Source organism: Mustela erminea, chromosome 18 (genome assembly GCF_009829155.1).
Source record: "Mustela erminea isolate mMusErm1 chromosome 18, mMusErm1.Pri, whole genome shotgun sequence".
NCBI classification, from domain to species: Eukaryota; Metazoa; Chordata; class Mammalia; order Carnivora; family Mustelidae; genus Mustela; species Mustela erminea.
In genome coordinates this window covers 12,171,820-12,183,578 of record NC_045631.1, presented here as the reverse complement: position 1 = coordinate 12,183,578, position 11,759 = coordinate 12,171,820, and the positions used below count along the sequence as shown (strand labels likewise).

General features: G+C 52.0%; 1 long non-coding RNA gene across 2 annotated transcripts; it reads right to left on the bottom strand.

The window, feature by feature from the left end:
* Positions 1-785: 785 nt before the first annotated feature.
* On the bottom strand, positions 786-10,887 carry LOC116578490. 2 transcript variants are annotated; one of them, XR_004280906.1, is made up of 4 exons: positions 10,747-10,887; positions 8,199-8,348; positions 4,658-4,714; positions 786-836 (listed from the first exon to the last, which is right to left on the bottom strand). It is a non-coding gene; the product is annotated as an uncharacterized LOC116578490 (long non-coding RNA). The 2 variants fall into 2 exon arrangements; XR_004280907.1 differs by lacking the exon at positions 786-836 and having other exon boundaries at positions 4,605-4,714.
* Positions 10,888-11,759: the final 872 nt, after the last annotated feature.

Genomic DNA, 11,759 nt, shown 5'->3' with positions numbered 1-11,759 from the left:
GCCATGCGGCCACCCCCCCCACTCCCCCCAATCCCGGCCTCGCCCCACCCGCCGACTAGGAGAAGGTGCAAGAGTGTTTCCTGGGAATGAGCCTCGAAGGGAGCCAAGATAGGGGTGGGAGGGAGGCCAGACCCAGTGTCCCCTCCCACAGGACTGGCATTCTTTCCTCGAAACCTTGCAAGATGACTGCATGGCTCCCTGTTGTGGCCCGGGTTTCTGTGGCATCCCTGAAATGCCAGGATGCCAGGAAGGGCAGGCAGGCTGGCTGGCTGTGGCCCACATGGCTGCTGCCCCCATTGCCCTGAATTATGTGCAGCTCAATGGGTGGGCCCCGCCCACTTCATCTGAGTCCCAAGAATGTTGTCATCTGGCCACCCACAGCCTTATCAGCCTAGCCTTTTCTCAGGATTGCTGGGACAAGGGGCGTGGGCGTTCTCAGGACTCCGGGGGATTCTGGGAATGTGTCTTTGCCTCCCCAGATCGCCGGCTCTCAAAGCGACACAGGACCCTCATCTCCCTCCTCACTGAAGGGGAAACTGAGGCCTGCAAGGGACAGGGGCTTGCTTGAGGACACGAGAGATTTTTTTTAGCACAAGGGACCTTTGTTTCTCAACCTTCTCCCTAGAGAAGAGTGAGAACCACAGCACTTGGGGCCCCTGTCAGGGAGCATGGCCCCTCGGAGGCCCCAGTCTTAGCATCGGAGGCTGCTGGTGATGGGGTTTCGGTGGGAAGCACCAGCTGGAGTTGACTGAGCTCTGGGCGAGGAGCCAGCAGGCTGGGCTTACCCTTTCTTGCTGAAGGGATCTCGGAGGAACTTCTCCTTCCAGTTTAGGAACCTGAAGACCAGAGGGGTTAAGCAGGAGGAGGTGAGGTCAGTGCAGTGGGTGTCAGATCCAAGGTCAGATCACACTGGGCCTCGTGGGTGGAGATGGGGCCGGACGGAGCCGATAAGCGGAGGAAGGTGAAATCTGACTTTATTCCTTCACTTGCCTCTTAATTCTGGTGCACGGTTCAGGGTCCTTGCTTCCTGACCAGGGAGATGAGTATGTTAAACAAACCCAAACCCGTGAGAACACAGGGGAGTGAGACAAAGCCACAGGCCTTGTGCCCCTGAACCGGGACCACCAGGCAAGTGGGGATAAATCCTTCTTCTTCCTTCCATTTTCCTCCTACCTTCTCTTCCAATCTTCCTTCTCAGAGGGACCAAACATTCTCATTGACAGGAAGGGTCCCACAGCAGCCACTTGAGGTGTGTGGGATGGTGAGAAGCACACTGTGCGGTCAGCTGTTTGGGGAGCCTCGGGCCATCTCCTTCCCCTCTTTGAGACCCCTTTCCTCAAGTGTAAATAGGGCAGCAATGGCGGGTGAAAAGGGGTACAGCCCGGCTACCAGGCTACCTTCATCTTGTTCGGCTCCCAAGTCCTGCCTGCATAGGAGTCTATTAGAAACAGAAATTTAGTTCTGGCCACACACCCAGAAGTCACTTGTCACCCGTGGCTTCTTGGCCCTACAATGTGGCCCTGCTTCCTTCTCCTGCTCTGTTTTTCTTCCCTGCCAGCCTCCCTTTTGGAGTTTCAAAGTGTCTGCTCTTTCCTGCCTCGGGACCTTTGCACTTGCTGTCCCCTGCTGGAACTAGTATTGGCAGGCCACCCTCTCTGAGCCACCTTCCCCATCTACCCCCTCAACCTGCCTCTCTGCCCTTGGCCCTCAGAGCTTCCCGCTGCTTGTTCCCTGCCCAGACCTCAAGGCTTTGAAGATGGGAACATGGGCTTCACGCCTGGCCCCCAGACTAAGCCAAAAGTCCCATCCAATTAGGCAGGAGAGCCACATTGCCTGTCTCTGTATCATCAGCTCTGGCCTGGCTGGACACGGAACGCTGGAAGTGTTCAAGGAGGAAAATCAGATTCTGGAGTCCCTTCCTGGTTTTTAGAAGAGCTAACGACTGAACCAGGGTGTGGCACTAGGGCAGATCTGGAGTGGGCCCTGTCCAGGGAGGGGCCTGGAACCTAGAATGCCTCCATGGCCCTGTCTGAGCCACCTGCCCCGAAAGGGTGGACCAGGGTCCCAGGGGCCTTGCACCCAGCCAGACAGGTTCCCCAGCCAGTTTGGCAGGATTGCTGTGGACAGCATGGAGCCCTGCAAAGCGACCCATGTTGACACCTTTGGCCCAGTTACCTGGTAAAAGGTTTTGGACTCTGGGCCCAGGAGAGCTGGCCCAGTCTCTCCCTGGCCTCAGTCCCTCTGGCTCCCTGGCCTTCTCTGCATGAGCCTCCCACTTGTAGGCGCTCTGCTTGCACTCAGCAATGAGTTCAGTGGTAAGGATGGGTCCCCAGCCACTTGTGGAATTTATAGGGTGGGAATCCCAAGTCACACCCCGTGGGGTGTGGGAACAGGACAGCATTAGATCTCTTGCAAGAGCTCTGCCTTAGGTCCCCCACCCCAAGACAAGATTCTGAGTGCAGGTGGCCTGTGTGGGGGTGATCCAGAAAACCCCCATAGATGCGTGGTGAGGTGAGATGGGGGGTGGTGGGGAGGAAAGCCCAGATGGGCACCTTGGTGGACAGGCCTCCCCTGTGGGCACCTGGGGCTCCCTGCCCTGCAGAACTCCCCAGAGTGAGCCCAGTCCCATGGCCAGCCAGCTGGGTGCTGAGCCACTGATTCCCCCCGGCGTTGGCTGCTCCGGGGCTGGGGATGATAAGCTCCATTCTGAGGCTCCCCGGGGGTGCAGCGTGTCACTGAGAACACACTTCCTGGGTACAGCCTGGGATGGGGTTCGATGACAGCTTCTGCTACAATTTTTTTTTTAAAGATTTTATTTATTTATTTGACAGACAGAGATCACAAGTAGGCAGAGAGGCAGGCAGAGAGAGAGAGGAGGAAGCAGGCTCCCTGCTGAGCAGAGAGCCCGATGCGGGGCTCGATCCCAGGACCCTGAGATCATGACCTGAGCCGAAGGCATCGGCTTAACCCACTGAGCCACCCAGGCGCCCCCAACTGCTACAATATTTTTTAAGAGCCTTTCTGAAGCCATCTGAGGAGTGGAATTTCCTACAAGTCCCCCCTCTTCCCGTCATCCCTCATGATGACAACCTCAAGCAGGTAAAACCTGAATGGACACCCAGGTATCCCAGGTAATTCTCAGAATGAAATCTCGTCTCCATGGTCCACGCAGCCAGACATGACCCAAGCCTCAGGAGACTTGGATCCCACCCGAGTTCAGCCTCACAGCCTGACTCCCCTCCTGCTCTTGCTTCCAGCCAGGCTGCCTTCCAGCAGTTTCCTGCTCCTTGGCGGCCTCCTCCTGCTTCAAGGCCTTTTGCATGCCATTCCCACTACCTCGCATCCACTTTTCCCTGTGGTTTCGGTTCTTCCCCCGTCTGGCTCAGGGAACAGTCTCCTGACCAACACCCCCTTACACTGGGACGCTCTCCCTATGGCCTCTCTGTCCCCCGTACTTCAGATGGGGTTCGGTGTCCCCTGGTTGAACGGCCCTGTCTGCGTGCCACGGTACCCAGCCATTCAGGAATGTTTGCCGACAGAATGAACAAACACTCAACAACAATCCAGAATGAATGTCCGGGCCGGTGGGTGCCCCTAACTCAGAGCACAACCTGGTGACCGTCTGCTCTGAGCCATGTCTCTGTCCACGAAGGTGACAGTCCCGAGACATAATTGTCAAGGGAGATCTGTTCGTATTCCCAGGACTGGAAAAGCTCGGGATAGCTCTCTTTAGATCAATTAGTTCTATCATCTTCCAAATGAAAAGATCGGGACCGTGACCTAGACGTAAGGACAGGGTAGAGGAGCCTGAAAATGCTTGCTGGGGTCCCTCGTAACCTTGGACCTGGTAGTGAGACATGCTGCATAGAAGGCAGACAGTCCTGGGTAGAGGAAGGAGATCACAACTCACACTCTTCTCCCTGGAACCCTGATCTGGTATGGGAGGGAATATACATCAGTTTTCCTTAAACCACTGAAATCCACTCTGGTAAGTTAAGCTGAAGCAAAACAAGCAAAGAATGTGTTGAGAGAATATGAACTAACACACAGAAGTAAGTGTAGAACCAGACATTGGAAAGAGCTTTGGAAAGGCCATGAGATTTAGGTAACAGAATTCATGGGCAGCCTTTGGGATGAATATACTTCTGCTTCCACCTTTGAGTCATGTTTCTCAAGACTCAAATTTCCTGAATATGTAAAGAGTTCCAGTAAGTCAATAAGACAAATAAAACTGCAATAGGGAAATGAACAAGAATATGAACGGACAGTCCATGGAACAGGAGACACGAATGACTCTTCAACTTATGAAAAGATGTTTAGTCTTATTCAAAATAGAAGTGCAAATTGAAACTACGGCCCAATGCCATTTTTCGTGTATCAGATTGGCAATGACCCAAAGCTTCAATAATACTGTGTTGGCGTGGGTGTGGGAGACAAGTCCTCTCACACATTACTGGTGGGAGTGTAAACTGGTACAGCTACTATCAAAAATTTTAAAGTGCACGTGCCTTTTGCCCTGAAAACGCCCTCCTAGGAACTTATCCTGCAAGAACATTTGCATATGTACAGATGATACTACCACAAGGATATTATACCGTAGTATTTTTTGTTTTGTTTTGTTTTGGTAATAGCAGGAGATTGGAAACAACTTACATACCCGTCAATAGAAGACAGTGAGCTCCATGATAATATATCCACTCCATGAACACTGCGGCTGTTAAAAAGAGAACAGGGCAGTGGTCTACACTCTGGGTTGAACTCCCGGACAAAGCTATTCAGTGAGAAGAACAGGATTCAAGGACGGAGTATTGTGAATGAACACGCGCATCTCTTTTGAAGCCTGTTCACTATCTCTGAATTCCAGATCTACACTTCTGTTCTGGAGCAGCTCCTGTTTCTGTGCTATGCCCCGGTCCCATCTCAAAATAGGTGCTATTTCCATGTACCTCTGCCCTGGACTGAGTGTGCTTTGGCTTCTAACTGTCCATGCCTGATATTCTTCAGAGGGGCCTGTTTCAAAGGACTGGAGCTATTTGTCCTTCTTGAGGAGAGCTGGAAGTGTCCCTAACCTGGGATGGCCCTTCGTTGGTGACTAACACATTGGGGAGCCTGAAAGCCTAACATCTTAGCTCAGGTCCAGGATACGTTGGAATGCATGGCTCAGTCCCCTGAGGGGTCATGGGGAGCTGCCCTGGGGAGATCTCTCCCCAGCCTCGCAGCCTTACCTGGTTTTTTTGCCTCCTCTGTCTGCACTCCCCCCTTCCTTTACCAGTCTCCCGGGATCTGCCTCCTGCGTACAGCGTTGTCACCTAAATCAGGACCTGATTCTGGGAACTGTGATTAAGACACTCCTCTCTTCACATGGCCTTATTTTTTCCCTGTCTTACCTCACGTGCAGAGGGCTTATAATGTGCTAGCTCTCTCCTTACAGTGGTGTTGGGAATAATATAAAAAAATTACTAAAAAATAATATTAGCAAAAATCAGCTAATGGTATTGAACAGTGTCTATGTATCAGGCCTGGATTTGAGTACTGTGCACGCATTACCCCGTCCAGTCCCCACAATAAGCCTTATGACATAGGTATCATGATTATTCCCGTTTTACAGGCTGGGGGAACTGAGGCTCCCAGAGCTCAGCAACTTGTCCCAGGTCCTGTGTGGGAAGTGCAAGTGGCTTCGAAGTCTTTGTTTTGAAGTCCATCTCCACTGCCAAACTCATACCCCCTATTAAATCGAAATCAGCGGGGTGTGGTGAGTGTGAAAGTTCCACGTGCAAGAGAAATCTGCTTTTTCAAAACAGGCAAATAGGGAAAGATTACACACTTTTCCAAAGCATTCTCTACTTTGCAGTCTTTCCTTCAAAAACACACATCCCGGGGCACCTGGGTGGCTTGGGCTGTTAAGCCTCTGCCTTCTGCTCAGGTCATGATCCCAGAGTCCTGGGATCAAGACCTACACGGGGCTCTCTGCTCGGCGGGAAGCCTGCTTCTTCCTCTCTGTCTCTGCCTGCCTCTCTGCCTACCTGGGATCCCTCTCTGGCAAATAAATAAAAAAATCTTTAAAAACAACAACAACACATACATCTCATCCGAGGATGAGAAATGGGACATTCAAGGTAGGCAGAGCCTCTGGGATCAGCCACGTTGGCAGAGGTGGGAAGGGAGCCCCCCACTGGGAAAGGTGCCCCCAGCCCCACTGCAGCGAGCTCTGGCCTTCCGGTTTCCCAGGTACCACGGGCAGGGTGTGGGACAGAGCAGACAGACTGTGGGTACATTTTGCATACTTTACGAGTGATACTTCTTACATTTCAAGCCTGCTTTTCATCCCTAACCCACGTGCCACCTGGAACCACAGGATTCCATCCTTGGTCCTTAACCTCCTTGTACTGACACCTGGCAGGTGAGTCTGCCCTGGGAGGAAGGAGGATTCCTGGAAACCGATCCCACCCACACTGAGATGGCTAGAAACAACTTACCTATACAAGGAAGCACCTGTGAACTGTGTCAGTATAACTCACTCGGCCCAAAGAAACCCTAGCTCCAGCTTGTCTCCCTGTGGTGTCCGTAGTTCTCTAATGCCTGGGGCCACTTTAACACCACCCTGTGCCAGGGCAAGAGTCAAAGGGAAGACAGGACCTGGAGACAGTGGTCTTAACACACTGTGGTTAAAGATCTTTCTTGTGCAAAATTTCACATAGCGTATGCCCAGGCCATGGGTGGGGTCCATAGACAGAGCAGCCAGAGGCCACCAGCAACCTCTAGACACTGGCCTGAGAGTTCTGCCTGAGGAACCCTCCCCATTGGATGAAGGAGCACTCTCTGCCCTTCTGTCTGCCAGGCTGGAAGAACCAAGGCCACCTCAGAGGAAGTGGAGGGCCCTAGGGAGAGGCAGAGAAATCCAGAAATATGTCATTGTGTTTTGGCAGGGGCCCTAAAGGGACACTAGCTCCCAAAGGGACAAGAGGATAGCGTTGTCCTGCACTTGACCCTCTCATTCTCCTGGAGGCCCTGTTGTGTGGCTCCTAGAAGGAATCTGGGATCCTTTTCCCCTGAGCGTCCCTGCGAGAAGGTACCCAGGCTCCGGCACCTGACAGGATCTGAACAGACACTCCTTGCCCTTTCCACTGATTACACTGCTTTTCTACATCCAGGGTCTTATATTCAACCACAGAACCTCGAGTAAGTCAAGGGCTTTTGACCACATGAACTGATAATAAAAATCACCGGATTGTAAACTGCAAAAGAGTGTTTGTTGTTCCCTGCTGTTTCTCTGTCTAGAAGCATAGCGGCCACATAGGAGACTTCGGATGAGTGAAGGGCAGTGATTGACTATGGAGCCCTCTGCAGAAGCCACGGCACACCTCTGTTGTGGGTTTTCTCCTTCATGGCTCAGGACAGCCCCATTTTCCAGATGAGTCCATAAAAGCTCAGAAAGGAGAAAATGCTTGTCCAGGCTCACAAGGGAGCGGTGAGACTGGGATTTGTATTCACCTGTTGGACTCCGTACTGGTACTGCCTTGCTGTAAGACAGGAAGAGGGAGGGGCCTGACCCCTGTCTCAGGAACCAGGCAGCTGAGAGGCCCAGAGCTCTGGCCAGGAGCTGCATCTCCCTCCTCTGCTGCACAGATATGTCCACACAATCCTCCTCTCCCTTTCTGCTCTTTTCTTCTCCACAAGTCCCACCATCCCTGACCAGACTCTCTTCTGGGAGTGCAGGGCAGGAAGTAGAAGAAGGAATGGGGAGCACTAAGGACCCCAAAGGGGTGCCTTGCAAGTTGAGTGTCAGCTCGCTAAGAAGTGACATGGGCATCTGGAAAAGGGACTGAGGGACAAAGGCAGGAGCCGTTCCTCCCGTAAGGGGCTCCTCCTGAGGAACCCTCAGTGTTTCTGCCTGCGGAAGCCAGCCCTAAGCTTGCCAGAGCTCTGCACCCTCCCGCAAGGACAGCCTGTTCGTCCCTTGCTTAGGGGCAGGTCCCCTGGGCCGCCACCTCTTAGCACTGGGAATTCCTGAGCATTGAATATAAACATAAAAAACAAAGTAACTTGTGTTCTTTGTCTTGGTTCTTGGTTTTAAAGACACAGACACAGACAACAGAAAGATGAAATAACTTGCCACTCTCCCCAACATTCTATGATGGCCCCTTGCAAACACCCAGAGCGGCTGTGAGAATTATGCAGAGAACTCCCACGCACCCTACCTTCTAGACACTGCAGCTCCCGTCTCGTCTCCCTTGGTTCCTGTGCTCTCGGCTCTATCTCTCCCCCGGTCTCTGTTTATACAGCCATTTCTCTGAGTTTGGGATGCATTTCACATTCAGCTGAAGACAACAGTGTGGTCTCCTGAAACCCTGCAGGAGAAAATACATTTACAGTGCTGTGCTGGATTTATTTTTTAAAAATCTGAAAATAGGGGCACCTGGGTGGCTCCAGTGGGTTAAGCTTCTGCCTTCAGCTCAGGTCATGATCTCAGGGTCCTGGGATCGAGCCCCACATCAGGCTCTCTTCTCAGCGGGGAGCCTGCTTCCCCTTCTCTCTCTGCCTGCCTCTCTGTCTACTTGTGATTTCTCTCTGTCAAATAAATAAATAAAATATATTTTTAAAAAAATCTGAAAATAGGGGCGCCTGAGCCACTGGCTGGCTCAGTGGGTTAAAGCCTCTGCCCTCCGCTCAGATCATGATCCCAGGGTCCTGGGATTGAGCCCGGCATCGGGCTCTCTGCTCAGCAAGGAGCCTGCTTCCTCCTCTCTCTTTCTGTCTGCCTCTCTGTCTACTTGTGATCTCTATCTGTCAAATAAATAAATAAAATCTTAAAAATCTGAAAATAAGTGGACCTGCACAGTTTAAATCCATTTTGTTCGAGGGTCAGCTGTAGTTCAAGACTCCTCAACGAGCTCACTGGCAAGCATGTCACCTTCTTTCAAAATACAGTTTATAAGGGTGCCTGGGTGGCTCAGTCATTAAGTGTCTGCCTTCAGCTCAGGTCATGATCTTGGGGTCCTGGATTTGATCCCTGCATCAGGCTCCTTGCTCAGTGGGGAGCCTGCTTCTCCTTATCTCACTCCCTCTGCTTGTGTTCTCTCTTTCACTGTGTCTCTCTCTGTCAAATAAATGAATAAAATATTTTTTAAAAAAGGGCACCTGGGTGGCTCAGTGGGTTAAGCCTCTGCCTTCGGCTCAGGTCATGATCTCAGGGTCCTGGGTCGAGCCCCACATCGGGCTCTCTGCTCAGCGGGGAGCCTGCTTCCCCGCACCCCTCTGCCTGCCTCTCTGCCTGCTTGTGATCAATGTCTGTCAAATAAATAAATAAAATCTTTTTTTTTAATCTTTAAAAAAAATAGTCTTATATCCTGCCGTTTTTGTGTGTCATTACAACAGGTTTAAAAAAATCACTCCTTGGGGGCACCTGGGTGGCTCAGTGGGTTAAAGCCTCTGCCTTCGGCTCAGATCATGATCCCGGGATCCTGGGATCCAGCCCTGCATCAGGCTCTCTGCTCTGCAGGGAGCCTGCTTCCTCCCCTCTCTCTCTCTGCCTGCCTCTCTGCCTACTTGTGATCTCTCTCCCTCTCTCTCTCTCTCTCAAATAAATAAAATTAAAAAAAAAATCACTCCTTAGCAAATCTGTCCATAATCTCTTTAGTTATTCTCCTTTGTTGGAGTTTGCATATTTTTTCTGCCTTTTCACCAGTGTGAATAGTGCCCTGAATTGTTTTAAGTTTTAATTTATTTAAGTAACCTCTACACCCCACATGGGGCTCAAACTCAGGACCCTAAAATCAAGAGATGCACGCTCTTGTGACTGAGCCAGCCAGGCGCCCCTGGACAGCTTTCTATGTTCCTGTCTGCTGTGCCTCTGATCAGTCTCTTCAGGAAGATTCACGGGAGGGGGAACTGCTGGCCTTTAAAGGCATTTGGTAGGTCCTGCCAAGCAGCCATCCAGCATTCCCGAAAGGTTGTACAAATGGACACGCCCACCAGCAGCGGGGCACCTGCTCAACACTATTCTGGCAAGCTCGGAAGTATTATAAATCATTACAACGTTTACCAATTGAAGACATCCCCAATGGATAGCGTTGATTTCTTTGATTGTGAATATAGTTTGTTTTTGTGTTTTTCCCTTCTGTGCATCCTCCGTTTGGATCCTTTGCTCTTTCTCTCTCTGTCCTTGTCCTGCCTGGGTCAAGTTCTCGTTCTGCTGGATGGCCGGGCCGCTTAGCCTCAGCATGCCTCAGCGTCATCCTCTGGGAAAGGGGTTATTTGCACACAAAGTGTTCAGAACGGCTGCCCTCCTGTACCCAGCACTCCACAGATGTCCCCATTATTTGTATATGAAGGAAATCAGCCCTTTGTCTTCTTTGCTGCCAATCACTTCCTTTTCAAATTCGAAACCTTGTCAGTGTGGCTGAGCCGGCTGCCCCAGGGAAGGGGGAGGGGTGAGGGGCCGAGGAGTTTCGTGTTCGCTGAGCAATGTCTTGGAAGGAATGTCTACTACTTGAAAACATTCTCAGAGCCATAAAGATAGGCTGGTTGGCCCCAAACCAAAACCCAAATTAGTCCCAAGGAAGATTTCGCAACTTCCTTTGAGAGATGCCTCCCAGCACCCCAGGCTTGGGCCAGAGAGTCCTGCCTGATCGCTAACCCAATTTCTTCCTGCTCTCCCAGCTCCCCTCCACCCTCCCTGGGTGGAGGCAGCAGGGACTTTTACCCCCAAAGAGAGAGCCTTCCCAGGGTTTGGCAGATGGGACTCACCTCTGAGCCAGGTGAGGCCCTAAGAGGGCGAGACTGGGCCCTGGCAGCTTCAGCCCACGCCCTGTTTCCATTCCCTTCCGGTGAGTCAGTGGGGGCAGGGCCCTGGTGCCACTCATCCCTTCTTTCTCAACCTGCCTCTCCTTCCTGGATTCCTGGGGACCTCTCTGGTGTGGAGGAGCCGGGGAAGCTTGAGCTAGAAGCAGAATTCCAAGTTGGGGAGGCTTGAAGAGGCCACACCCACTCTGATGGCCCGGCTGGAGCTGTTCACCTCCCGGCCTCTGGAACTTGGCCTGGAACTTGAAGTTGTGTCTTGGCCCTACCTCTGTCCTCCATCATCTGACCTCCAGGATGACCCTCCTGTTGGCACAAAGACAGCTCCACTCACTGTTTCACACAAACCTCTGCCTACCTCTGCTTGAAAATCAGCCAGCTATGCAATGTTTTAGAGACTTTCCCCAGGTTTGAAAACCATGGGGGGGGGGGGGCGGGTCCCACACTGTCATGGGAGAAAGCATTCTTTACTCTGCTGTGAGCAGAACAGGGGGTCCCCACACCAGGGCCCCAGCCCCCAGGAGATGATGGCAACAGAATACCATCAGCCTCAGTACCCAGCCTACTAAAACCACATACCTGAGGCCTTCTGGGTCACAGCACCCAGAGCTCTGGCCTGGCTTGGCCCCAGCAGACAGGACTAACCAACTCCCAGCTGAGCTGGCAGAACAGCTCCCTCCGCTGGGCTCCAAGTAAAGGCTACACAGCAGGGCCCAGAGATAGAGGAAAACGCCTCACCCTTAGCTTAGCAGGAGTCAGAAAGCTCTGGAAGGGGTCTGGCACTCAGGAGAAGCAAGTGCTTAAGTCCACTCCAGGAGCTACTGCATTCTCTAAACACTGGAAAGGAATGTTCTCCCACAGCTAACTTGATAAAGTGTGGTGGGTTCATACCATGGCAGATGTGCGAAGAGAAGAAAACGAGCAAACTCTTCTTGCATGCCACTCCTTAGACAAATTGCACT